Consider the following 6,448-nt stretch of genomic DNA (forward strand, 5'->3'; position numbering starts at 1 on the left):
ATTGTAACCTGTGTATTATATGTGTATATGTATAGAACAATACATACAGTTAGAAATATATTAACATATTTTTGCATCTGCAGTAGATTTATGAAATCATATTTCATTATAAAATAAAATGGAAACAAAAGTTAATAAGGAGCAAAACAAACGGAATTGTTACACATTTCTTTTTGTTGAATGGAATGTGAATTGTGAGAATCAGTTTGGGAAAACCATCACATTGCACATCATAAAGAAACACAATAAAAATCACAGTAAAAGATGTTAGAATTAACCACATGATAAAATAACAGGTAGAATTTGCCAAATGCTAATTGATTGTTTTTCCAAGTACTTTACCTATGGTATCTAATTTAATCCTCACAATAATTCCATAAAGTGGAACTACTTACATTTTTAATTCTCAGACGATGATATTGAAGTCCTCAGAGTTGGAATTACTAGTACAACATTGCACACATGGTAAGTGTTAGCCTGAGGTTCATCTCCCACTGTATCAATTAACCTCATTCTATTTTATGACTAAAATACCAGCACTTAGTCTACTAATTCTAGGAAAATTTCCCAGAATTATTGTGTACACTCATAATATTTCACTTTATCTTTGTTAGAAAATAGGGAACTGTAATATGAATACTCAAAGTTCATAATCAATGAATACCTCCCTGGTGAAAAGAACTGCTAAAGTATAACATTCTTGGTTTCTAGGTAAAAATAGCAGAAATCATATTCTATCCCTTCACTCAACACTGACTGCCTGGGGACCCTATCTTTGTTTAACACTGTCTTACTGAAAGAATGACCTCCCCAATTCCTGATGGAAACAGACTGCAGGTCTTATGGACCAATCATTTCCACATTGTAGCTCAATTAAGTTGTTTACCATTAGAAGTATTTTAATTGCTTTTTATACCCAACATTTTGAGAGAAAGGTACTACTTTAAAATGCTATTAAAATAAGACATATAAAAATCACCTTTGACTCTAGATAAATATTTTACCTTTCATGTACCCAAAAATGCAGTCTGACCAATCATTAACGTTAGGAATGAGAGGATAAAAATCATAGACAACAAGACCTAAGTATGAACTAAAGCCTCTCCAACTTGTGAATACAATTGATTTTAAAAGACATAAAGGGCTGGGAAGGTGGCTCAGTGGTAGAGCGCTTGCCTTGCATGCGTGAAGCCCTGGGTTTGATTCCTCAGCACCACATAAGCAAAAAGAAAAAAGCCGCAAGTGGCACTGTGGCTCAAGTCGAAGAGCACTATCCTTGAGCTGAAGAGCTGAGGGACAGCGCCCAGGCCCAGAGTTCAGGCCCCACTACCAGACCCTCTCCTCCCCCAAAAAAGACATAAATACTACTATATTTGTTCAAAATTTCTCATGATGCTGAAGATTCAATTGTAAACTGTTAACAGTTGAAAATAACTCATTTTCTTGGGAGTAGGAAACAAAACACAAGATTAATCCTAATTATTTCCAAAGACATTTATTTACACTACAAATTCACTCTTATAACTACAAAGATTCTAAAAATAACTGAATCATAGTGTCACAAAGGACATAATTTAAATTCATCATGTACATTCAAAGGACTAAGCTAATAGAAAACAAAGTTATACTAATAATTAGCTCACCCAATTCACTTCCATTCTTTTATTCTATATCTTTTAGTTTCATAAGAACTGTCTTTTCATAAAATGATGCATAAAAAAAACCTATATCCCCACTTACATTTTCAGATTTTAACAATGTTTATTTCAGAAATGTCTTTAGCTGTGTAGTCAATGAACTGAAATAACACTAAAATATTCAACGGGTTTTCAGAAATTGCAAGACTCGCTCTGGAATGTTATTTCTATTGGAAAAGATATTCAAAAAGCCTTAATTGTTAAAGTTGTGATAGTTACTCCCATAAAAGAACTATTAATGAAGAAACCTTTGTATGTAAAATACAACTTCAAATGCATCCACAATCTGGAGGTGACACATGCTTTTTTTTTTTTTGCAATGTGTATCTAACAAACATATCCACAATACTGATTTTCAGTCAATATGATGGGATATTCAAACCTAAAAAATACAGGATTTATTATCTTAGTGTGAATAGATATGATCTTACAAAGAAAGTTATTTTCAACAGAAATCCGGAAAGAGTTTATCCACCTTGAGTTTCACAGGAATAACCAGAGAGTAATACCTGTTTGGTCAAGTCAGTCAAACTCACTCCATGAGTATATCTTAAAAGTATAACCAATTTGAGAGGTCAAATACATATTTTGTACTGACAGTCATCTTACAGCAATAACTTACTACCCAAATATATGTGTATCTTATTGCCTACCATATACAAAGAGCTGAAAGTGATCTCTTTTATCTAACTTAATGTTGTAAATACTTTGATTATGATGATGTTATTATTTGACAAATAAAATGAAAAGAAGGGTGGTTCCACTGAAATGACAGGAGGGAACACTGATAAATAACAACATTGCAACACAGCTCTTTTCAGCCTCACTCTGTCCTCATTGGCAAGCAACATTGCAAACACACACACACACACACACACACACACACACACACACACACACACACACACATACATACACATGTGTGCACATGTACACACACATATACATGCATGTCAAATTCGGGGTTTATTGTACAAAAAAGTTCAAGTAAAATATTAGTGATTAGGAAAAATAATAATTTGCCTTTTTACAAAATAATACATAATCCAGTCACCATGGTTGTTACATTTTACCTGCCTCTCCACATGTGACCATTTAATTTATTTTTAGTTCATTCACTCATTCATTAGTTTTAGAGCTTGAACTCAGGACCTGGCTCTGTCTCAGAATTTGTTATTTATTTTGTTTTAGTTTTCTCAAGGCTAGCATTTTACTGCTTATAATACAACTCCATTTCAAGCTTCTGTGGTTACTTTCAATTCATAATCTAATTGACTTTTTATTCTTGGTCTGGTTTCAAAGCACAATCATCAGATTTCATTTTTCTGATTAGGTAGGATTAAAGACCTGAGACACCCGTGTGGCTCCTACTTTTTCCTATACTTATGTAATGCACATACTTATATAGTAATTTAAAACTGAAAGCACAGAAGCAAGATGTACAGTGATGATATTGTCCTGTCAGAAATTCAAGTTAGTAATGTAAATTTCTTCTTAAGACCATACACAAAAAATATTTAAGAAGAAATCTGATAGGGTGTGTGTGTGTGTGTGTGTGTGTGTGTGTGTGTGTGTGTGTGTGTGTGTGTGTGTGTGTGTGCTGTTGCAATATGTTCCACATATAAGCACTGTTCAGGGGTGTCCAGCCATTCACAGTTATTGGATGAATATCTGCCTTGAGATACCAACTCATGGACAAGGTCTAGGTGTCCACTCTAGGCTTCCCGATGAAGAGGGGTATACTCATCCTCATCCCTAGTATTCATATGAGTGGCCTTTTTGGAAAGTCGTGTCTGCACTGTAGTAAGCTGCAAGGCAAGCACTCTACACTGAGCCACCTTCCCAGCCCAAGGATTAAGATTCTTGTCTGTAATTTGGTCAAAGCTATGTCTCTTTATGTAGGCGACTAAAATTGTATTTACTAATTTCAAGTAAATACATAAATTCTATTTCCATCTCTTTTAAAAAATAAAAAATTGTTTGCTCTGTAATTGATTAGAAGAATGGATTTTGTGGCTAGATAGGTCATTGCACATCTGTATCTCTTTTCCTCTCTCTCTTTCATGATTGCTCCATAATTATCCTAATTTATTTTGCTTTTATATTTTTGATTGCATCATTTCACTTTCTGCTCTGCCATTTCCCAAAACAGCACCACATAAACAGAAAAATCCAGAAGTGGTGCTGTGGTTCAAGTGGTACAGCGCTTGCCTTGATTTGAAGAGCTCAAGGACAGTGCCCAGGCCCAGAGGTCAGGCCCCACAAATAATTTAAAAAAAAAAGAATCAAAATACTTGATAATTCTACTAACAGATCTGACTGTAATCAGTTGAATCACACTTTTCCTGTACAATGAAGGAACAGGTCCAGGCTAGGAAAGCAGCTAGAGAAGGCAGGCAGAATGTATCTGTGACAAAACTTTTTGGAAAATGGAATCGAGGATTACTTACTGGTGATTCACTTGCGCTTGAAGCATGATTCTGAACTATTGCTTGCTGATTCTGAACTATTGCTTTGATCATTATATTCTCCAAGAAGAAAAAGTGAAATTTAATTGGCAGCAAAGGACTACTAATACATTTTGACTTCTCATTAAGCATCTTCAATCATCAAAATCACCTGCAGACAATAGATAGGCCTATTTTTATATGAAAACAAGTGTCTTTAAAAAACAAGAATTTAGGTAGTCATACAAAGGACTTCTATTTTACTACTGCATTATACATTTTTTATAATGTTGAATACCAACATTAGAAAGCTACTAGAAAGCTCTTAAAGACCATATGTTGAATAGTGAGTTCTCTTACACTATAACATGGTATTTCCCAAATCATTTACATAGAAGGTATTGTTTCCTATTTTCTCATTCCTAGAATAAGCTGCACATGAAGACACCACTGGTCCTCATTTTCACTCTGTGCCTTTGAATACTGAGGAAAATCTTTCCTCTGCTCTCTATCAATTCACTACTCTCCAGTTAGAATAATTTAGAATAGTAAAAATGGAAAAAGAGAAAATAAATCATGGTGAAAATACATATGCAAAAAATTCACCAGTTTTTTCTGACTAGTTCAACCAATGTAAACTATTGGGGAAATACATGGACATCTCATTCCCACTGGCACTCAAAGTCTCTGGTTAGGCAATTCTGATGAAGACAAGGAACAAGATGAAAAAGTGAGGAATGGTATGAATTGCAAGAAAAAAATGGAGTAGGATCCAAGCAAATTTCTTCTTTGTGATGCCAAAATTTATCGGCTTACTATGGTGCGGAGACTACTTTCCAAAAAGGCCACCCAGATGAATACTAGGGATGAGGATGAGTATACCCCTCTTCATCGGTAAGCCTAGAGTGGACACTTAGACATTGTCCATGAGTTGGTAGCTCAAGGCAGATATTCATGCAATAACTCTGAATGGCTGGACACCCCTGCACAGTGCTTATATGTGGAATAATACCAGAGTGGCTTCTTTATTATTTCATCATGATGCAGATACCAATCCCCAAACTAAAGGGCTCTTGACCCCCTTGCATCTTGCTGCTGGGAATAGAAATAGCAAAGATACTCTGTATCTCCTTCTGTTCAACCATTATATCAAACAAGGTCTGGAGAACAACTTGGAAGAAACTGCATTTGATATTGCCAAAAGGATAAGTATGTATCACTACCTCTTTGAAGTTGTCAAAGGCTGTACAAATTGTTCTCCTAAGTCGTTATGGTTTGGTTAAGTTTCTTAAATTTCAAAAATGCCAGTCCATCTTCTGTGTCCCTACAAATTGTTTTTTCACAATACAAAGCATCAGCAATATCTTACTATAAAAATTCATGTATTCCATGGTATTCTTCCAAGTGAATTGCATCACTTTGATATCAAAATGTATTCAAGAGTTGTTTGTATACATCTATAATGATTCTTGCAGAGTTTGTGATTTTTTTAATCAGAAATAATTTTAACTTATCTGTTGGAATGAATAGTATAGAAACTAAAGATGTTCCGAGTGCATTTCTGAAAAAAGTATATCTATGTTTGTATAATGTCCATAATCTATTTCATTCATCCTAGATATAATACTTTGAATTCTACATGGTTATATCATGTATGGATTCATTAATAAATGTGACCTTTCAGATTGCATTCCATATAGAAGGAATTTAAGATTCCTTTTTTTACTAGGTTCTTATATTATTTTATTTCTTTGGGATAAAATGGCAATGTTATCTAATTTCAAGTTTTGTAAAGGTTACATTTCTAAGGTGAAAATTTAATACACTGATGTCAAACTAACCTTTACTTCTATGAATTACATGTATGTTACACTTGTATTTTTGTAATCAACTTTTTAATAACTTTTTTTTCATTTCTTGCATCAGAAGAATGAAAAATATGGAATACTTCACAAATTTTCATATCATCCTTGTGCAAGTGCCATGTTCATCTCTGTATTGGTGTAATTTGGGTAGACCTGCTGCTGAAGCATGTAGTATACTCTAAATTTAAGTACGTAATGATATAATATTTATAAAGGCATGTATCCATAGTTGCCTTTTTGTAACAAGGAACCCTTATTGTTCCTAAAAATGCTATTGATCTCATTTCTCTAAAAATCTGTGTATACTGGAAAAAACTTATATAGTTTGTTCGATTGCTTACATTTACAATTTTTTTGTCAATGAGTATTTTGTCATTTTCATTTTAAATTTGATCATACTTTGAAACCTTTACAGCTAAGTCCAAAGGTGGTGGCTTTT

At 33.7% G+C, this 6,448-nt stretch overlaps 1 pseudogene; it reads right to left on the reverse strand.

The window, feature by feature from the left end:
• Positions 1-6,077: 6,077 nt before the first annotated feature.
• LOC122123102 lies at positions 6,078-6,177 on the reverse strand (annotated as a pseudogene).
• Positions 6,178-6,448: the final 271 nt, after the last annotated feature.

The sequence above is a fragment of the Dipodomys spectabilis genome, unplaced genomic scaffold, assembly GCF_019054845.1.
Source record: "Dipodomys spectabilis isolate Male_0828 unplaced genomic scaffold, ASM1905484v1 ptg000220l, whole genome shotgun sequence".
Lineage (NCBI taxonomy): Eukaryota > Metazoa > Chordata > Mammalia > Rodentia > Heteromyidae > Dipodomys > Dipodomys spectabilis.